The 23,316-nt window shown below is 42.2% G+C and overlaps 1 long non-coding RNA gene across 4 annotated transcripts; it reads right to left on the bottom strand.

The window, feature by feature from the left end:
* Positions 1 to 11,458: 11,458 nt before the first annotated feature.
* On the bottom strand, positions 11,459 to 17,331 carry LOC113015134 (uncharacterized). Of its 4 annotated transcripts, none has more exons than XR_003271062.1 (4): positions 16,277 to 17,331; positions 15,429 to 15,631; positions 15,004 to 15,096; positions 11,459 to 12,330 (listed from the first exon to the last, which is right to left on the bottom strand). It is a non-coding gene; the product is annotated as an uncharacterized LOC113015134 (long non-coding RNA). The 4 variants fall into 4 exon arrangements; XR_003271060.1 differs by having other exon boundaries at positions 15,443 to 15,631; XR_003271061.1 differs by having other exon boundaries at positions 15,443 to 15,631; positions 16,514 to 17,331.
* Between the last annotated feature and the right edge of the window lie 5,985 nt (positions 17,332 to 23,316).

Raw genomic sequence — 23,316 nt, 5'->3', positions numbered from 1 at the left:
AGTCATTGTCTTAAAGTGGCACAATGCCAAAGTATCTTGTACGTCTAGATTGTTTGGCTCTTCTGCTGTTGGATTTGCTGGTCCACACTTCTGTAAGTAGGCCCAGAAAGTTGATTCTATTCATCAGGATGAAGAGATTTCAGTAGGAGATACATGAGAGAACTGGAATCGCTATGTCCAGATAAACAGAATCAAATTTCTGCGATTTCCTTGCCTGAAGATTGAGCATGCATCAAGTTGTTGTTGTTGTAGTAGTGCAGAAGAGCAGCTGCATTAATGATATTGAAGCAAGTTCAAACCAGTGTTTTGCAAAGGCACTGGAAGCCACTCTTTTAAGTACCAGTCATGTTATACCAAATATCTTGTGCACATGTTAGCATTGTTGTAGCACCACTGCTCACAAGCTATGGGCTCCAAGCATGGTGTAAATCAGCAGTCTGCAACCCCCGGGCCACGGACCGGTACCGGTCTGTGATTCGTTTGGTTCAGGGCGGGGATTACCTCTGATGGGTGCTCTTTTTCGCTTTCGTTGCACTCGCCTTGGGTGCCGGTCCGAGTCTGACCACTGCAATCCAAGCCTGACGTCTTCGTTTAGTAATATCAGATACATTAAATCCCTCCCGTTGCCTCCAGGAGGGTAAACGATGAAAAGAGAGCCCATTTTCCAGCTTCTTGCCTGCCCTATTGTGTGATCTAACGTTGCAACCAACAACACAGTACAAACAAACCATAGCTGACGCTTCCGTGTGCTTCGTTTGGCCTACCGTCATGGTGGGAGATCACATTCCGTGACATCACGCTCTAAAGCCCTATAGGAAGAGGGCCGTGTGACACATCAAACTTATTGGTAATGTCACAAGAAAAACAATGGTGTGCTTGGTTTCAACGTAACTTTATTCTTTCATGAATTATTTACAAGTTTCTGACCACTTATAAAATGTGTTCAATGTGCTGCCCATTGTGTTGGATTGTCAATGCAACCCTCTTCTCCCACTCTTCACACACTGATAGCAACACCGCAGGAGAAATGCCAGCACAGGCATCCAGTATCCGTAGTTTCAGGTGCTGCACATCTCGTATCTTCACACCATAGAAAATTGCCTTCAGATGACCCCAAAGATAAAAGTCTAAGGGGGTCAGATCGGGAGACCTTGGAGGCCATTCAACTCGCCCACGGCGACCAATCCACTTTCCAGGAAACTGTTCATCTAGGAATGCTCTGACCTGGCACCCATAATATTCTACTCACCCTGTAGAATACTCGTAACTTTTAATCTCAAGTTATGGGATTATGTATTTTGTTCTATTTGAACATTTTGGTCTGCAAAAGAGGATTCTCTTTAAACTCTGTAAATCCTTTAGGTTTCTTTGCTGCTGCTGCTTGGCGACTCAAAACTTCAGCTCCCTCCATAGATTTTCTAGAGGACTGAGGTCTGGAGACTGGCAACTCCATGATCATAATGTGCTTCTTTAGCCATACATTTCCTTCTTACAAATCCAGCGGGTGGAGTTGCAAAGTAAAATGGCCTGTATTTGTATAGCGCTTTTCTAGTCCCTAAGGACCCCAAAGCGCTTTACACAACCTGTCATCCACCCATTCACACACACATTCACACACTGGTGATGGCAAGCTACATTGTAGCCACAGCCACCCTGGGGCGCACTGACAGAGGCGAGGCTGCCGGACACTGGCGCCACCGCACCCTCTGACCACCACCAGTAGGCAACGGGTGAAGTGTCTTGCCCAAGGACACAACGACCGAGACTGTCCAAGCCGGGGCTCGAACCGGCAACCTTCCGATTACAAGGCGAACTCCCAACTCTTGAGCCACGATCGCCCCACAGTACCTTGCACAAACCGTTTTCACCTTCTCACCAAGATCCTTGGAGATCAAGAGATCTTCTTGGGCATCGTTCTTCGCCTTTAGACAATAATTCTAATGGCAAAAGAGCCAAACGGGACAGGCAAAAAAAAAAAAGAAAAGAAATGCAATGTGCTTTTATGGATTTTTGGTTCATATTCTGCCTCTTCATTGAAATGAAACTGCCAGAAAAACAAGAGTGTCATGGCACAGTGGCCCGTGGAAATGGGATGGACTCAAGTGCAGTTTCAAACCTGGAGGGGCCAGAGGTGCGGTGTAACGAAAAGAGTCTTTATTTACAATGCTCAGAGGCTAACAGAAATTTCAGACTAGAATTAAGGAACATAAACTAGACGTCTGAGGCGAGAGAAAATACTATGACTATGACTAGATGGCAGGGATAACTGGGTGCAGGGACTGGGCAGGGGAAACTGTGGCTGGCCAGGGCACTGAAACAGAGGAGAGAGCAGTCAGTGAATCTGAGAATAATACACTGAGCTGTCTTACAAGCTTGCAGGTGGGGGTTGCATGGAGGAGGGAGGCAGGAGAGGTCCAGGTGGGTGCTGCGTGCAATGCAGGGAGGCAAGCAGGAGAGACTGGCAGTTGGAAAAAAGGGAGAGATTACTGGTGGCTGCAAACTTGTATCCAGGAGAGCTTGGTAGGTGGGTTTCAGATGCTGACAAGAAAACAGAGGAAATAAGGTTAATATACACGATGAGTCACCAAGGAACAGACGTGAGGCCAAGAACTGAGTAAAGTTGGCAGATAATCTGGCGAAGACCAGTTGAGTGTGCAGGTCATAAATACTGCCGGTGTGATTGCCATCAGGTGAGGAACAACAAAGACTCCACCCAGTGGGGAGGAGCCGATGCTGTGGAAAACCACCCAGACCATGACAGAGAGTGATTTTTTAAAACATATGTCTAAAAACCAGCCACCTCTAAGAGCAAGTAAATCCTTTTTTTTTTTTTGTGTCCCGTTTGGATCTTTAGCCATCAGAATTGTTGTCTTAAGGCCAAGAAAGATGCCAAGCGGATTTATTTTACCAAGTGGATCATCATGGCCTTGCCATATTGGTCCATTTGATTGACCTTTATTATAATTATGAATTAATTTTATTTTCAGTTGCTACAAACGGGACAGACATGACTGGGGGATAGGACAGGGAGAAAGAATGAAAGAAAGAGAGGGAGAGAAAGAAAACCAAAGGGGAGAAGAGACTGTGAGAAGGGGGGGAAGAAAGAAAAAAAAACACCTGGGTCACCTGTATGGAGAAAAAAAACAGAAGAGAAAGCAAACAACAAAGAGCAACATAATAAAAAAAACGGCACCATCACAAACTAGCTAGCAGTAGATAACAGTAGATACTAAATAATAAACGATATTGTGCAGCACGCAAGATAGACAGCGCACAATGTGCTTTGAGGCAGCAGCCAAGAAAGCTGTAGTCCGCGTCTGTGAATACCCGTGTGTACACCTGTGTGGATCAGCATGCTTGCATTCCAAAGGTTTCTCCATGTAACGATCTGCTAGGGAGTGTGGGGAGCCACAGCCCCGTCCTCCAGGGTATGAAGCAGGTATGGAGGAGATCAAAACTCCAGACATCCAGAGGCCCCAGAACACAAGAGACCAAGGAAGACCAACAGAGGGGCAGCCGCGCCACTGTCCCAGTAAGAGCTGAGGAGAGTCCCAGATGAGGGCTCACTCAGCAGCCGCGGAGCAGAAGCCAGGGGGGGTTGCAGTGACGCGCCCGTGAGCTCCGCCGGCAGCCAGCTGTGCCTGAGTGACCGAGCCCCAGGCCGAGAGGCCGGGGGCACCCCACCTCCGAAGTGGCCCGAGCGAGCCCCAGGCTCCAGGCTCTGATAAGCGGCCGCCAAGGAGTGAGCCGGTGTGTACCCGGACGCCCACCCCCAGACACAAAGAACCACCAACGCACCGACCCCTGAGGGAGTCCGCCACTGGCAGGGGAAGTGGTGGTGGGTGGAGATAGGCCTCCAAACCTTGGAGGGCCTGAGATGTCCCCAGAGAGGTGGCGTCTGATTCCCATACAGGCACACACAGACACAAACATCCATTCCCACCCTCATGCTCTCATATGCACTTACTCCACACTAAACCAACGTGGAGACAGACATAAAGAGATGCTGTACACACGATCACACTCCCCAAGCGTACTCTACAAACCGGGTCTAGGTACCCTTGCCCCTGGAGGGGGGAACTGCACCCAGACCCAGGTGGTGTTACCCTTTTCCCTGCGGTGGGGAGAGGCAGACCGCCCCGACTCCGCAGCAGCAGGGAGGCCCCACACTCCAGACCGCAGTCGGACGGCCAACTCCTCCTAGCCCCCCCGCTCCAGCAGGCCGCAGAGAACGGGGGTGAGAGAAGACTCCAAACCTCCCTCCACCCGCTCATTGTAATGTTGATGCATGTGTGTTCTAAGGTGCAATTAAAACCCAGGAGGGCATGGAGCTACCTGCCAGAGAGCAGCAGGTAAGCGCATAGTCCCTCCTGCTAGCCCTCAATGTCTACGTGTATTTAAAATTGAGAGGTGGGCAACGACGCCAGGGGTGAGGTTGTACACCCTGATGGTAATTTGGACTCCGTGTATCGTGCCCACCCCCAAGATCCTATATGTATGTGTAATGAGAGTGTGAGTAATGTGAATGTCTAAGTTGTGGGATAAAATTGAGGCAGAGGCAGCCAGAAGGGGACAGAGGGGGGGTAGCCTCCTCTGCACCCTGGTGACACACCCCTACTCCAAGGCCCTGCATGTGTGGGTGGTTGTGGTGGAGCGGGAAGAGGGAGGCAGCTGGAGATGGGGAGGGAAGGAAGGGAGGGGCAGGTGACCCCTCCCTGGGGCCAGCTCCCCCGCTGACCCCAGTAGGCACTCCCATACTCCGCGACCCGCCAGGGAAAGGGGGCCCAGGCCCGTCCAGACCGGGGCCCAGCGCAGCAGCGCCCCCCGGCTCCACCGAGCCCAGGACAGTCCACCCAACCCCACCACAGAGAAAACTGCACCCACCCCACCCAAGTAAATCCTATTGGACTTCCATGATAAAATGTTTGATTCTACAGCATAAATATTTGCAGTCTTGTTCAGTATTTGTTTGTAGTAGAAGTCATTAAGGAGTCCGTGTTCTTTTAAGGCTCTAGTTTGCTATCTTAATAGTTAATATTATTGTTAATTGCTTTACTAATAAGTTAGCTAGCTTTAAAACTTCTAAATGGTAGTCAGCAAACCAATTAGTGATGTTCCAGGGGATACATGCATCTTTTTTATACAGCCTAAGTTAAGTTTAGAGCCTTGGTGAGTATGATGACCAGGTAGTAATAATAGTAATAATAAGTTTTATTTATAGGCACCTTTAAAGACCCTCAAAGTCACCTTACATTAGTACAACAAAATAAAAATATAAGGTAAATGATTTTTTTTTTTAAAGGTATCCCACTTTATGTGAGACTGGGTTGCATTTTTAATCCTTTGAGATGCTGTAACACACCGGCTGGTTCTAATATTTAAAAGGCACCACAGGATGGGAACTTTTAGCCAGTTGGCGTGAAAAAACCTGGAAGGTCTGTGGACATATCAACATTAAAGCAAATAAAAAGACTGGAAAACCACATAAACAATATTATATTTACTTAAAGCATATATTCTTTCATATTTAGGCCCATTTACTATTTGTCTTCATATTTATTAACTTTCAACATGGAGGAAACAAATTACATGAAGTGACACAGCACATGTCTCAAAAGAAACGTGTGGGTTGAAAATGCACCCATAAATGGATGCAGCCCTGCTGAAAATAAAGATGGTTACTGGACAGAACAGCTGAAATAACATTTAACAACAGTAAAACTTGCTGGAATATGAAAGGGGAATACGTGAGTGTTACAAGAATATCAAACAAATGTTGCCTAGGTTTAACATGACCTCTTGGTGAGGGGCTAACTGAAAGGTTGTTTGTTTTCCCTGAATTATGAAGTCTTTTGTTTACATTTCTGTTTAATAACACCACACTCAGAAAGTGGCAAGTCTTCTGTATATTATTGCATGATTTGATTTAATGGGTATTTTGAGCCTTATTAAGTAATATGTAAGAAAAATGTAACTAGCACAGCTGAATCAGGGTGGCTAGTGTTAGACAGAAAGCAGGAATGTGGGAAAGGGTCCAATAGTCCCATTATTTAGCTGATTTAGGGTTTTAGACAAGTAACTGAGCTGTGCAGAAGAGCCAAGAACAGTTCTGCTGGAATTAATGCAAAAAAGTAGTTACATTACATTTGTCTGCACTTTTATGTCTTCTGCACTAACTACAGCTAGGAGGGTCAATATTTGTTGGAATTGGTGCAAAGAAAAATAACCCCACTATTCATTATTGTGTGCACATTTTGTTTATTGGTATATGTTGTTGTACAAAAAGTTGTACCAGAGGAACAATATTATCTCCCAGGTTTACACCAGAGGAAGGAAACATGCTCATTGGAGAAATAATAAAAGCCTTTCTGCAAATCTGTTAATTCAGAGAATTGTACTTTCATGAACACTTGGGGGCAGCAGAAAGATATTTTTGGTCTACAGCGAGATCTGTCTGTGAGCGATAAAAGACAGAGATGATATATTAATGAATGATGATTAAATACTTTTAATATTCACAAGCAATAAAAAGTATTTAATGCTGCACAAAGATCTACATATGCAGTATGTCATAACCTTTGCAATAAAACTGAACATCAAACTCTTACCAGCAAAGATCTACATGGGACTAGAGGAGGAATTAAACATAATAAAAGTCAACACAGTTTGGAAGACAGAACAAAGGAGGAAAGGGTACAAATTTCAATCACTTCAATGACCACATGCATATGAAATCAAGCACTTAGACATGCAGCCTGCTTCTACAAACATTTGTGAAAGAATGGGTCTGCATGGTACTGCCATAGGATGCCACCAGTGCAACAGGTGCAGTTGTGAAATTTCCTCACCACTAAATATTACACAGTGGTATTAGTGGTATTATAGCAAAGTGGAAGCGACTGGGTTTAAATGGCCATGCAGTTGTGTCCATGCATTGCATCACCAATCATAATGCAAAGCGATGCAGTTGTGTAAAGCATGCTGCCACTGGACTCTAGAGCAGTGGAGACATGTTCTCTGGACTGATGAATCAGGCCACTCTGTCAGGCAATCTGATGGATGAGTCTGGTTTTGCCAGGAGAATGTTATAAAGGTTAAAGTTTGGTGGAGGGGGGATTATGGCGTGGGGTTGTCTTTCTGGACTTGGCCCATTAGTTCCATTGAAGGGAACTGAGGGGCCAAGACAGTTTCATGCTCCACACTTTGTGGGAACATTTTGGGGATGGCCCCTTCCTGTTCAAATACACAAATGCACAAAACAAGGTCCATAAAGATATTGATAAGCAGGCTTGGTGTAGAAGAACTTGACAGGCCTGCACAGAGTCCTGGCCTCAACCCAGCACCTTTGGGATGAATTAGAGTGGAGACTACATGCCAAGACTTCTGGAATAATGATCACAAATTCCCCAAAAACACACTTCTAATCTTTGTGGTTTACAGCTTCAACTCTTCCCCAAAGAGTTGAAGCTGCTATAGCTGTAAAGGGTGGGCCGACATCATTTTAAACCTATTGATTAACAATAGGATGTCACTTACAGTGGGGCAAAAAAGTATTTAGTCAGCCACTGATTGTGCAAGTTCCCCCACCTAAAATGATGACAGAGGTCAGTAATTTGCACCAGAGGTACACTTCAACTGTGAGAGACAGAATGTGAAAAAAAAAAATCCATGAATTCACATGGTAGGATTTGTAAAGAATTTATTCGTAAATCAGGGTGGAAAATAAGTATTTGGACAATAACAAAAATACAACTCAATACTTTGTAACATAACCTTTGTTGGCAATAACAGAGGTCAAACGTTTACTATAGGTCTTTACCAGGTTTGCACACACAGTAGCTGGTATTTTGGCCCATTCCTCCATGCAGATCTTCTCGAGAGCAGTGATGTTTTGGGGCTGTCGCCGAGCAACACGGACTTTCAACTCCCGCCACAGATTTTCTATGGGGTTGAGGTCTGGAGACTGGCGAGGCCACTCCAGGACTTTCAAATGCTTCTTACGGAGCCACTCCTTTGTTGCCCGGGCGGTGTGTTTTGGATCATTATCATGTTAGAAGACCCAGCCTCGTTTCATCTTCAAAGTTCTCACTGATGGAAGGAGGTTTTGGCTCAAAATCTCACGATACATGGCCCCATTCATTCTGTCCTTAACACGGATCAGTCGTCCTGTCCCCTTGGCAGAAAAACAGCCCCATAGCATGATGTTTCCACCCCCATGCTTCACAGTAGGTATGGTGTTCTTGGGATGCAACTCAGTATTCTTCTTCCTCCAAACACGACGAGTTGAGTTTATACCAAAAAGTTCTACTTTGGTTTCATCTGACCACATGACATTCTCCCAATCCTCTGCTGTATCATCCATGTGCTCTCTGGCAAACTTCAGACGGGCCTGGACATGCACTGGCTTCAGCAGCAGAACACGTCTGGCACTGCGGGATTTGATTCCCTGCCGTTGTAGTGTGTTGCTGATGGTGACCTTTGTTACTTTGGTCCCAGCTCTCTGCAGGTCATTCACCAGGTCCCCCCGTGTGGTTCTGGGATCTTTGCTCACCGTTCTCATGATCATTTTGACCCCACGGGATGAGATCTTGCGTGGAGCCCCAGATCGAGGGAGATTATCAGTGGTCTTGTATGTCTTCCATTTTCTGATGATTGCTCCCACAGTTGATTTTTTCACACCAAGCTGCTTGCCTATTGTAGATTCACTCTTCCCAGTCTGGTGCAGGTCTACAATACTTTTCCTGGTGTCCTTCGAAAGCTCTTTGGTCTTGGCCATGGCGGAGTTTGGAGTCTGACTGTTTGAGGCTGTGGACAGGTGTCTTTTATACAGATGATGAGTTCAAACAGGTGCCATTCATACAGGTAACGAGTGGGGGACAGAAAAGCTTCTTACAGGAGACGTTACAGGTCTGTGAGAGCCAGAGATTTTCCTTGTTTGAGGTGACCAAATACTAATATTTTCCACCCTGATTTACGAATAAATTCTTTACAAATCCTACCATGTGAATTCATGGATTTTTTTTTCACATTCTGTCTCTCACAGTTGAAGTGTACCTCTGGTGCAAATTACTGACCTCTGTCATCATTTTAAGTGGGGGAACTTGCACAATCGGTGGCTGACTAAATACTTTTTTGCCCCACTGTACGTTCATATGTGTGTGAAGGCAGACGAGCGACTGATTTTGGCAATATAATATGTAGGTAGGGAGGTCTGACACAAATTTCATTTTGAATTCTGAACATACAGATGACAATCAGCATTTCATGTTCAGCGTGACGTGTATCCTGATGTAATTTTCCAACAGAGTCGGGGGCGGGGCTTAAGCTCGGACAGATCAAAGGCCTTTGCAACGTCACAACAAAGGCCTTTGCAACGTCACAACAAAGGTGCTTCGAAGGAGCCTCCAAATAGCATAAATAGAGCCTTGGCGACACTCTACACCAGTAAACTCCAAAGTCGGTCCGTCTAAAGTATCGCTGAGTCTAAAATACTGCTGAAAGTCAACATTTATTAAATATGTCTCACGTTTATGCTAGAGCTAACGATCACGTTTCCCGTGCAAAGGTTCGCACAACTGAAGAGTTGCGGGCTGAAAAAGAAGCCACAAACCGCGAAACCGAGAAAAACCGCGGCAGGTTTGCAACGCTCCCGTCACTCCACGGGAGTGGCTGGGAGCACACAATCCGACCAAAGACGGAGAGAGTGCTGGAGGAACGAAGGGTAAGTCGGGAGTGGGGTGAGGCTGGCAGTACTGATCGGGTTGGTTTCTTCCGTTATCAGCAACGGAGCAGCTCAGAACAAACAGCACCTAAAACGGAATGCCTGTTTGTTAATAAATCAAATAGGGTTGTGTCTGTAGCTAAAGACTCGCCAGCTAAGAATTTACCTCCACCCCCCCCTCCTCTTCCTGTTAAACCACAGAAACCACAGCGTGCCCCCATTATTAAAAAACAACACAAGGATGTTGCACCTTGGGCACCACGCTTAGAGCGGTGGGACATAAATACAAATAAAAATTTACTCCCACCCCCCCCTCCTCTTCCGGTTAAACCACAGAAAACACAGCGTGCCCCCATTATTAAAAAACAACACAAGGATGTGGCACCTTGGGCACCACGCTTATTAGAGACATGGAAATATTAACAGCAGTAAAATACAAATAACACCCCCCCCCCCCAACCGGTAGCAGCAGATAGCCGCCCCTCCCTGAGCCTGGATCTGCTGGAGGTTTCTTCCTGTTCAAAGGGAGTTTTTCCTTCCCACTGTCGCCATGTGCTTGCTCATAGGGGATCATTTGATTGTTGGGGTTTTATATTCACAACTGTTGTTGTGAAAATATTCACAACAACAGTTATATTGCAAAGTCTTCACCATCCATCAGCCATTACAATACAAATAATAAAAATCTTGAAATACATAAAAATGTTGATGTTTGATTTTGTTTACTTTAGTTTTGTTTACTACTACGTGTCTGATAGTGATTGTCTGAGTAGATAAAACAGTGGTCCTGTACCACCAACATCATTATGGAGATGTGTGAGAATGACTGGGAGTCAGACTGGAGGACTACTGTGAAATCAGAAAAAGCAGAGTGGGGAGGTACTTCCTGTACATTGCTTCTCCAGCTGTGTAAATTACATTTTTCTCAGCAGCAACAGCTTTGGGGTTAGGAGAATACCAGGACCAGTCAGTGCACAATGACCAATTCATCAGCTGCATAACAGCAGCTGGAGCCTCACAGCTGGAGCGCACTGTACTGAGTGAAACATTTTCACATTTCGGCGGCTCCGCTCTTTGTGTTTGTCTTTTTTGCGCTAGATTCTGAAGCTGCAGGTTTGATCTATCTTCAAACAACATTGACTGAACCAGCAGCAAAAGAAGATCCAAACTAGCTTCATGTTTCGCTTCACATAAACATTAAATAAACACCTTAAATTCCCTCTTACTTTTGCTGTTTTAACTCCACCACGATAAAAACTTTTTGATCAAAATAAAACACATTTATAATTAAAATGAACTTAACTGTCGGCATAAATAGTATTTATGTTGGTCAAATATGATATTTTGGTTACAGTGTAGTCATTTTTTGGTCCCACAGGAGATTCTATAAGGCCATTTACCTGTTTCCCAGCAGGCTAATTTGCTCCAAAATACAACCTTGATCATTTGGCTGTGTCTTATAACCATGACTACCGCGTAGGCAGGCTCATGCATGGTGGTGCCTGCCCACAAAGAAGTCAAGGTTCTAAGACCTTAGAAACTTGTCGATCACTTTTTTTCCCAAACGAACGTCAACCTTAACATGGGCTGTGTGTGCGCTTGTGTCATGACCTTCAGAAAAAAGAAATGGATGTTGTGTGTATTTGTTTGAATGCGGCAGATGTGATGCCAAATACCTGGACATCAGCTAAGGGACTCGTACCTGGTGCTCAGAAAGAATAGAAATTCAGACAGATGTATTCAAATGAGTTAGACCCATTTAATTACAATAACAAACATCACAATTCTTTAACGTGCGTGCGAAGTGCAAGATTTGTGGGCTTCAGTTTCCTAGAACACAAATTGCCCGCTGAAACTTAAGGAACTGTTTATTGAAATTGTAATACAACCTACTACTTGAATCCTCTTTTTTTTTACTTTAACATGTGACAGTGAATCAAAACAAAAGATGACAGGCTGCTATACATTAAATGCATTAATTTAAACATAAAATGAGCAAAGCTTCTTTCATTCAACTTTGTCAGCACTCTTACAAAGTATTCTTGATTCTCTTCCATATTTGACTTTTCACCCTCAAGATTAAGGCCAGCTAAAGAGGGCATTACACAAACTTTAAAACACACCAATACCCTCAGAACACAGGTCATGGGAGAAATTAAACGCATTCCTTAAAAATGTGCAAATAACAGCATTTAAGACACGGCAAAACATTAACTCAGAAGACTTAAGAACAGCGCTTTAAAATTTAGTAAAACACAATGAAGTAGTGCCAGAAATGCAAGAATAAGGTTTTTGTGAAACTCACTCACGAATGGTCTATCAAGTCTGCTCTAGAAAATACCAAACTTAAGATTCATTACTTTAGAGCTGGCTTTTTGTCCATCAAGCTCAAGGTATAGCTTTTGAAATACCTCAAAGGTAAATTTCAGCTGCTTGGGATAGGTAAGGTTCAGAGCGTAGATTACTCCCATCATCAAAGCACAGGATCTGGCAACATCAATCCTCTCCAGGATCTTGGATCCCTCAACGATGATGGTTGGAGGCCCATCACCAATGATAGCAATCTTCATGATTTGCATTGCAAGGTCTGCGTTGAGCTCCTCCTCATCCTTGTAGAAGAAATTAAATGTTAGGATGTATAAAATACATAGCTCAAGCACTTCAGGATGACGTGCATAAGGGAATGAACTACTACAGGTAGGAAAATAAGCCAAAACAGGTTGTCTTTTGTGTTTTTCAGTGATTTTACTTTGTCATTCTGTAATTTTTAAAAGCTAAATTAAACCATAATCCAACGTTTAAAATAAAAAATGTCTTGTTTTTCACAGTTTTGTTTTTCCACTTTGAAAAGAAAATCTAATAAATCATTTTTAAGGGTTATTCCACTTCTAAGTGAAATTTTATCTATTGCCATATTGCCACAGTTAGAAAGTGAGAAACAAGCCTTTTGTAAACAGCACACTAATTCTCCTGATCCGGAAGCAATCCATTTGCTTTAGCAGAGCACAAACAATGTGTTACGTTTCGGTGTTGTCGGTGTGTTGTTTTTGGCGTGACTGTTATGTGTTTCCTGTTTACTTTGAAAGTCTGTGTTATCTTAGTGTTTTCAGTTTACGTTTCCCTGTCTCGTCAGTTCTAATTTGCCCCAGCTGTGTTTCCCTCCTGTTGTCCATTATCCTGATTGCTCCCTCTATGTATTTAAACCCTGTGTTTCAGTGTGTCATGGTCGCGATCTCCCCCGTGTTGTAAATAGTTTGGTGTTTTGTTGTAAATAAATAGTTTGTTGTAAATAGATTTGTCGATACTTTCGTTTTGGGATTTTGGTGGTGAGCTTTAGTGGGGTTTTTTTGTGTGGTTTTTTTTTCTTTATTTTTACTTTTTTTTCGTGTTGCACTCCGGTTGCCTAGGCCGGGGTGTAACAAATGGAAGTGAATAGCAGGTGCTAGCATGTTGTGTGCAAAAGTGAAAAAATAAATAAAAAAATGACTAACAAAAATGAAAACAGTAATGAAAACAAATATTTCTTGGGAGCTCAGTAATCATGTTCACGGCAAATGAAAAGTGCAAAAGTAACACGGAAGATTTGCAGAAGCTGATTTAGACTTGAGACTACATTGCAGTTACGACAAACACCGCTGTAAACATCCACTGCATGGTGCATGGATATAACGCAACAGTTGGAAAAGCCTCCAGCTTCCATAAACAAACACACACAGCCACTACTATACAAGCATGGTAAGCTGCAGTAACAATGGATGGGTCTTTGATTTGTTGAAGAAATATTGCACAAATAGCATGTTGGTTTATAGACACTGGTCGGCAGTGGCTTCAACTGCTGTGTTATAACCATGTGGAGGCTTACAGCAGTGCTTTGTCGTAATGTAGTCCAAAGTCTAAATCGGCTCCTGAAAATCCTTCATGTCAATTCATACTTTTCATTTGCAGTCAGCATGATTGTTGAGCTCCCCAGGAATACTTGGTATCATTATTGAGTGATTTTAATCACTTTTGCACACAAAATGCTAGTACCTGCCATTCACATCCATTGTTTATGCTCTGCTAAAGCTGCTGCCAGATCAGGAAAATGACTGCGCTGGCTACAAAATTTTTTATCCTGTGTGTTTATGTTGCACCTTATCACGGAAACAGCTTTCTATTCAGCAAATTATGTTCAATGACAATGGCAATAAACATCTTCGGATTGTAATTCTGAAATGCTTTTTTCTCACTTATACATGGCAATAGACATATCTTCACTTAGGGTTGGAATGTCCCTTAACTCATTCAGTGCCAGCCACTCTCAGATTTCATACCCCCCTCAGTTCCAGAGATATTTAGCTTTTTCACTGATTTTGAAGGCTCACAGAATATTTTGTTCTATGACTATGTGAATTCTGAAACCACCATGACAAAAATGAGTCTCTCTTCTTTCAGCAGCAAAAAAAAATGTTTCTACCTCTGTTATTTAGAAATCTGCAGTAGAAAAGAGAAACTTTCATGACAAAACACCTGTTTCTGGATCAAAAGCGCTTTGTGTAAATAGGTTTTTCTAGCAGATCAGTGACTTTGATGTAAATATTTCGTGTTTCAATGATTCATGCAACATCTCAACTAAGTTTTACTACTATGAAGTAAAAAAATCACCTGTAAAAATGTACTTTTGGCAGATTATTTTTTGTATAAAAATAGTTGTTTATAGACAATTTCAACATTTGAAAAATATATAAGAAAAAAGCGACTGATTTATGATTCAGAGAGTCTGTGTGTGTGTGTTACTCCCGCATGTGCACAAGTGAGTGCGCGACTTAGTCTGTTCGTCTATCAACAATTTCTGTGCGTTTTATGCAGCAAATCGTTCATTATTCTGGTCCCTGCTGCCTTCAGAAGTTTCTAACAGGAGATACTGGTCAGATAAATCCGGTTCATGTTCACTGGAATCGCTAGAAAAACCATGACGTCAGGCTGCAGACACCTCAAGCTCGAAATGACGAGCTGGATCAAAAATCGCGCCACAATACTCGTTCTCAGTAGAGCCGACTGTCACGCTGGTGGGATTTTATCCATGTAATCAACTCCACCACCTTCTCAATTCAATAAAAAGCTCAAGAGGCGTCTATGGCACTGAGCGTTCGGATTCATTTTGACGTCTAAAGACGTCTATGGCACTGAATGACTTAAATACTCAACCCTGAACAGAAAATCCAATGAACAAAACACAAAGACCCAACAGGGACATGCATTCAAAACTAAACAAAAAATTTAAAACCAACTCAAGTACTTACGCTGTATTGTTTGAAAAGATCCTCCTCCTTCTCTCCAAGATAGACTATGAGGCAGCGAACAGCAATTTCTCTGCGCTTTTCAACTGTGTTGTCCTGAATGATAGAAAAAAATAGAAGGTGTTCAAAATACTCTTTTTCAGTGAAAAATGTGCCCACATTACAGAACTGGCAACAGAAACTGAGTATTTCAGAGGTTCTCATTGTTGAGTGAGTTGAGTGTTTCCTTGATATGTGTGATTTTAGGCTACCCCATGACTTAAATGAACAAAAACAATCTAGGTAAGGACATGGCAGAGGCTGTACACTGGGGATATGGCGTAACCTATAATGTTTCATCAGCTCTTCCTTAGTGGAGGTTGCAAATTTACAGATTTTGCAAGGCCAATCCATACTTCATGATTCTGAATTACTCAATTCAAGCTTACTTGTTAAAGCTTACTTCAGAAGGTCCCTTGGTATTCGATACCAGGAGAAGATGATGGTTTGAGCCTTTGTCCTGGCAAGAAACACAGCAAAGTAACTGAATATTTCGGTGAGATTCCCACTTTCTTTAGAAGGCTGACCACGTCTTAACTGGAACCCCTAGATCTGCAACGCCAGGACAGTGTATAACACCAGAAAGTTGTGCCTGCACAAAAATACAAAAGATGGTATTTTCAACTTCACCTGTGAGTCTTCAATACAGTGAATAAGTTTCACCTGTCAAAGCTGTGTGAGCTAGAACCAAACATTCAAAACTACATAGACCTGAATACACTGGGTGCTGGAAAGCCTAACGTGGCTTTCCATAGATCAAATATACATAGAGGTGACATGGACTGGGCCAGTCTGTTGGAGCATGTATCCCCACCGACCGCGATCTTGGAGGGGTCTCCACTCGCCCCCAGTGCATGTATTTCTACTGAGGAATGTGTTAACTCAAAAAAATAAATAAATAAATAAATATATATATATATATATATATGAGGTTTTTTTTTATCAACAAAAGCAAACATAAGGTGTGGCATGACAGGACAGAATCATTTCTGACAGTAAATACGAAAAAAAAACCAAACTTTTTTATACACAAGCTACAATGTCAATAATCCCACTTGATCTGTTTTCATTTCATTCTCCAAAACCAAATTGGAATCAATGCTGAGTCAGCAGCTATGGTCATTATTGTGCACCCTAGTGTTGCAAAAACTGGCATACTACTGAAACCATATGTGGGATTATTGACCTTTCTTGCCTTATCTGTTTGGAAAAATATTTAAACATTTTCCTTATTTACCATGGGTGAATACATTCCTCAGTAGAAAAAATGCACTGGTGGCGAATGGGGACCCAACCAAGATGGCGGCCCGCTATTGATTTTTTTCTTACTTTCAACCTTTATTGAGGCATATCAATGTTACAGCCAATGCACGTCGCCTCTACGTCTCTACAAAACACGGAAAGTACCCAAAAATTAGGGACAGCTAACTAGCCTACCATATGCGGCACAGTGCACTTAAGTCTGGTCTTTTACCTGTGAAAATAGGCCGAGCAGCCGGTGAAGAACCGCTCTTAGCGGTCAACAGACACACCGGACTAATGGCGACCACACTTCCTGCGCAGAAGCCAATGGGGTTGAACTTCACCCCGTAACGTTACGAAAATTTAGAAGCGTTTCTTAACAATTACTAACATAAAATGCTTCCCTTCAAAAAATAAATTTCACATTTCAAAAATAAAATCACAGTGAACACAACTTAGCTTGGCTAGCTACGTTAGCATAGTAGTTTGCGCCGGGGCTAACAACGTTCGCTATCTTTTAAAAATTATAAGACAATTACAGTGGTCTGCATTAGAGTAACGTCAGTGTTAAATTTTCCAAAAAGAGTCCAACAATTTATGCTATCGCGGAATTAGCTGCTGTGTGTATATTAAAACACACAAACGCGGGGGCAAGCTAAGATGTATGTTATGTATGTTACGTCGTTGTTTTAAAGTAAACTAACAAAATCCAGAGCGACTGCAGATATGTGTAATTTCGCATAAAATTACTCACCGTTCGCGACCAACACAGCTCTTGATAAACCTTGAACACGTGCTGTTGAATATGTCCGCTTGTGTAGAAGAAGGGAACTGTGAGCTGTTTACACGTCATCAAGTTGTATTTTACATCGACAGAACTTAAAATTATATTGTTTTTTGATTAAAAGAAGATTTTAAATTCAGACAAATCACGATTATATATTGAGTAAAGAGGCATAATTTATGTGTCACCCGAACTCAATAAAATAAAAATTTTAATTAGGAAGTCTAACAGTATTTATGAACTTGATTTTTCATTTCACAACAACATATATATGTAAGTAATGATTAAAGATCCCATTAATTACTTTTTAGAGTGTAGTACTAACTGGGTTTTAAAACCTTTACTTTAAAATATACGCCGCTATATATATACCTGACATTAATCTTACAGAAAATGTGATACTTTTATGGATAATTAAAGTCAGTCATATATCCACAAACACAACAAGCTGAAAGTCAGTGAATGCTGCCAAATATCACGGCACAAGCAGGATCCACTGCACTGTTAATGTTAGCTATGTTATATTGCTGCCTCTGTTCGGTGGTGTCGAGCCAAACGGGCTTTAATATGTGTTTGAACGAGCTGACGGTTCACTCGTTAAGCTGAAAGAAAGATGCTTTAATCACAGGAGTCACACATGTGTCCACTGGGAACTCTCCTTGTTGAGCACTCGTAATAACACAAACACTAAATCTTCTTTCTCTTGTGCTGTTGTGTAGCAGTGTCTACACCTGAGACTGTCACCTGTCTGTCTGTCCTGCACTCTCTCTCTGATTGTGTAATAAAAGTATAACATGTATTTATAAGTTACACTTGTGTTTGAATCCTGCAGCTTATCACACATTTGATTTCCATGTGTGACAACTGCAAGTGACCAGAGTGAGGACAGACTGAGGGACCCACTGCTGCACATCACCTGTGAGGCTTTGCACCCCTGATGATCCACCAGGAAAAACTCAGCAGTGTGTGAGGAAGAGGAGGAGGAAGAGCCAGCAGCAGCTGACAGATGGAGAGGATAGACAGACTGTTCCCTGTTTGTGAAGGACTGCTAGGAAAGTTTAAAATAACTAATTGCCTGTCCTGACTCAGTCTCATTAGGTAATGTTCAAAATCTTTTATCATTCCAGTGTTTTCAGTGTGGGAGAAAGTACTCAGGGCCTTCAAGTTACACACTATGAAAGGCAGAAACAAGTTTAATATTCAGAAACCTAAAGTATAAACCGGATTGCAACAAAGTTGGGACACTAAACAAATTGTGAATAAAAACTGAATGCAACGACGTGGAGATGGCAAATGTCAATATTTTATTCAGAATAGAACGTAAATCACAGAACAAAAGTTGAAACTGAGAAAATTTATCATTTTAAGGGGAAAATATGTTGATACAAAATGTCATGGTATCAACAAATCCCAAAAAAAGTTGGGACAAGGCCATTTTCACCACTGTGTGGCATCTCCTTCTTCTTACAACACTCAACAGATGTCTGGGGACCGAGGAGACCAGTTTCTCAAGTTTAGAAATAGGAATGCTCTCCCATTCTTGTCCAATACAGGCCTCTAACTGTTCAATCATCTTGGGCCTTCTTTGTCGCACCTTCCTCTTTATGATGCGCCAAATGTTCTCTATAGGTGAAAGATCTGGACTGCAGACTGGCCATTTCAGTACCCGGATCCTTATCCTACACAGCCATGATGTTGTGATTGATGCAGAATGTGGTCTGGCATTATCTTGTTGAAAAATGCAGGGTCTTCCCTGAAAGAGATGACGTCTGGATGGGAGCATATGTTGTTCTAGAACCTGAATATATTTTCCTGCATTGATGGTGCCTTTCCAGACATGCAAGCTTCCCATGCCACACGCACTCATGCAACCCCATACCATCAGAGATGCAGGCTTCTGAACTGAGCGTTGATAACAACTTGGGTTGTCCTTGTCCTCTTTGGTCTGGATGACATGGCGTCCCACATTTCCAAAAAGAACTTTGAATCGTGACTCGTCTGACCGCAGAACAGTCTTCCATTTTGCCACACTCCATTTTAAATGATCCCTGGCCCAGTGAAAACGCCTGAGCTTGTGGATCTTGCTTAGAAATGGCTTCTTCTTTGCACTGTAGAGTTTCAGCTGGCAACGGCAGATGGCACGGTGGATTGTGTTCACTGACAATTGTTTCTGGAAGTATTCCTGAGCCAATTCTGTGATTTCCTTTACAGTAGCATTCCTGTTTGTGGTGCAGTGTCGTTTAAGGGCCCGGAGATCACGGTCATCCAGTATGGGTTTACGCCCTTGACCCTTACGCACAGAGATTGTTCCAGATTCTCTGAATCTTCGGATGACGTTATGCACAGTTGATGATGATAACTGCAAAGTCTTTGCAATTTTTCGCCGGGTAACGCCTTTCTGATATTGCTCCACTATCTTTCTGCGCAACATTGTGGGAATTGGTGATCCTCTACCCATCTTGGCTTCTGAGAGACACTGCCACTCTGAGAAGCTCTTTTTATACCCAATCATGTTCCCAATTAACCTAATCAGTGTTAATTGGTCTTCCAGCTCTTCGTTATGCTCAAATTTACTTTTTCCAGCCTCTTATTGCTACTTGTCCCAACTTTTTTGGGATTTGTTGACACCGTGTAATTTTGAATCAACATATTTTTCCTTTGAAATGATACATTTTCTCGGATTAAACTTTTGATCTGTCATCTACGTTCTATTCTGAATAAAATATTGACATTTGCCGTCTCCACACCATTGCATTCAGTTTTTATTCACAATTTGTTTAGTGTCCCAACTTTGTTGCAATCTGGTTTGTATGTATCAGCAGCAGAATGGACCTAAAAATAAATGTACTTCTGCCCAGTTTGACCCATTTAGCAGAAACCAGCCTGTTTAAGGCTCTGATATCTATTCTGTATGACTTAAAGCAGTTATGACAATAAAGGAATATTTAATATATCAGTCTACTCTTCATTTTATCAGAAACAGTTATCACAGCTTGTACATTTTCTTTTTATAAATGTATGTAAGCAATGAGCCAAATTTAGTAATGCCAACATACTGAAGGAACAGCATTTGTCTCCTATATATGATACACCTATAGATGCACTGTCAAAGACACTTGTCTTTGAGTGAAGATTTAAGGTGATAAGACATATAAATAACTGCAACTTGAATCTGTACTGAGGCTCAGTATTTGACACAGAGTTCATGTTCATTGCTGTAATAGCTAATAATGATTAATATAATAACTATAATGTTGGCCATATTATATTTACATTACCAAAGTGATATGACTTTTGTCTCATGAAAAACATTAGCTAATTGTTATTTACTAACTAATCTTAAATGACTGTTCAGTACAGAAATGAAGCCCAAAAATCATGTTTTACTGTCCTGTGGTCTCAGCCTCAGATACTTATCAAATCACACAAAGCTCTTGTAGAAACAAATGAACAAAATATGTTCTCCTTCATTTCTGTCAAACAAAATTGTATGACATGTTTCCAGCGGTTAGTATCATGGTTAGGGTTGCCAACTCCCTGAAAAATAAATAAGGGACACCTCGTGGCCAGGACCGGGCGACCCAGTTGTCTTCACCCTTCCCAGTGTGGTGAATTTTCTAGCTCTTTTTTTGTGTGTGAAATTATTTTTTTAACCATTTGACTTGAAGTTGATTTAAGTAGATGCATATTCTATTCTTTGTGATATCAACACATGTGAAACAAATGATCATTTAGCTATTTATTTTTAGCTCAAAATGACAACATTAACACAATAAAACAGGTCTCTTTCTTAAACAGAAGCCTGTCATGCTTAACTTTTGAGAATATAAGTAAATCTTTCTTTAAAAGAACTCTGTCCTGCTTAACTTAAAATAATAGAAAACAATAGAAAGAAAAATATTCTTGTAACAGTGCCAAGCTGGTCAAGAAGGCTCACCAGCGCCTCTTCTTCTTGAGGACTCTGAGGAAGAACCACCTGTCCTCAGACATCCTGGTGAACTTCTATCGCTGCACCATCGAGAGCATCCTGACCAACTGTATAACAGTCTGGTACGGGAACTGCTCTGCCTCGGACCGGAAGGCGTTGCAGAGGGTCGTGAAAACTGCCCAGTGCATCGCCGGAGCACCACTTCCTGCCATAAAAGACATCTACAGGAAGCGGTGTCTGAAAAGGGCTGGGAAAATCATCAAAGACCCCAGTCACCCATCACATGGACTCTTCACCCTCCTGCCCTCTGGGAGGCGCCACAGGAGCCTCCGGACTAAGACCACCAGGTACCGGAACAGCTTCTTCCCCACAGCTGTCAGACTCCTGAACTCTGCCTCCTGACATCTGACCCACGTTAAACTCATGGACTGAAGATACACACACACAATGGACAACTGTACCCTCAAACACACAATAATAACATGGAGTGAACCACCACTCACAACCACTAGCACTTTATATAGCCTCTGTAGAAACTATCTACACCCTCACTTATCTTAACTGCACTACTGTATAGCTCTGTGTAAATAATCATTCTGTACATTCGATAATCTTTAATCCTACAACTGTTTACAACTTGCATAGTTCCCATTTCTGTATAGCTGTATATCTCGGATTCTGTAAAGTTATTTATTTCATATTCTGTATAGTTTTTCATATTTATATCCTGTTCATAGCCTGTACATATAGTTATAGAATATTCACAACATACTTCATACCGTGTACATTATAACATACCATAATAGACCCATTTCTGTAATATACTCACATATCTATATTATTGCTAATATATATTGTAATATATCTATATCACTAAAGCACTTCTGGATGGATGCAAACTGCATTTCGTTGCCCTGTACCTGTGCATGTGCAATGACAATAAAGTTGAATTCTATTCTATTCTATTTAGTGCATTTAGTACAACTGGCTTCAGTTGAAATATTATTTCAGCTTTTCTAATGCTAATCAGCTGCTCCTGTTTGTAAACCCACTTGTTCCCATGATTACGCATCATAACTCATCATCATTATTCACCTATGTATTACTTTTATGTATTAGTCATCTATTTGTTGTAATCATCTATCCTTGCAGTTGTTTATTACACAAAATAAATTATATTATCACACTTCTGGCCACATAGCGCTGATATTCACTGCACATGCCCATATTAACTTTTTCCAGCCAGGTGTTTTCCTTTTCCCATTCTTCCCTTTCTCTGAGGGAAACAAACATTGCTGCTCTAATGCTGGGCTTACACTGTGCGGTTTTAGGCCCATTTTGAGCCGATTTTTGAGTGATCGGACCGATTTTGGCCTTCATCGTGCGTCATGTAGTATACGTTGGGTAACGAGAAGCGATTAACACCTTACGACCAGCTCCCGATCATCAATCGCTCGTGAGGGTGTCACCGCAGCTGCTCGCGCGCAAACACGTAAACGTCGGTGAAAAAGACGGAGCAGCACGGCTGTGCAGCGTGTGATCTGGACACAAGCGATGGAGGCACAACTTGTAGAACTTTGGAAAGCTCATCCGAGCCTTTTCGATGTGGCCTCACAAAATTATCACGACCACAACAACCGTGAAAATAGTTGGATTTACACTGCTGCTTAATCACAGCTGCCTGATCAATGTTTTTCATTAGCAATTTAGCAAAGTTGATGGTGGTGGTGTGTCTGTGTGAGTGAAAGACAGAGAGAGGAGAGCGACAGATTTTCTGTTATAACCTTCATTTATGGCGGGGGTAACTACTTTGGCACAACAGCGGGCACAGTGTGATCACTCAGGTCGCATCAGAGCATCGGGCGGTACAGTGGTGAGAGTACATCGTGACCTATGAACTTCTAACCCCTGTGAGTCAATCGTGCAGTTTGAGCAGGAGTTGAATAACGTGACTGGAAAAAAATCACACAGTGTCTGCCCAGCTTTAGGTGTACTGTCGTCCGAGACTTGCACCGCAGTGTCGGCGTTTGTTTTCCCTGTTGGCCATGGCTTTTCTTGTTGTGGTCACCTGTTGTCTTCCGGTATTTTCTCCGAAAGCGACCTTTCCTCGACCAATGAGATGAGGCGGTAATCTGAATTGTCATACTCGAATTGTCATAAGTGTGCTGTCAGCTCATTGGTCACCAAAGCAGGAGAAGGGGCTGGGAATTATGTTTTTCAAACCAAGGCGTTAATTTCATAAAACATTTATAGACTTACTTTTGGTTCTCACTGTATTACGGGACAAAGTGCGTCCCTTATTAGCTCAATACGGGGACGTGTA

The sequence above is a fragment of the Astatotilapia calliptera genome, chromosome 22, assembly GCF_900246225.1.
Source record: "Astatotilapia calliptera chromosome 22, fAstCal1.2, whole genome shotgun sequence".
NCBI lineage: Eukaryota > Metazoa > Chordata > Actinopteri > Cichliformes > Cichlidae > Astatotilapia > Astatotilapia calliptera.
The sequence above is the reverse complement of the archived record's forward strand: the minus strand, read 5'-3'. Positions and strand labels throughout refer to the sequence as shown.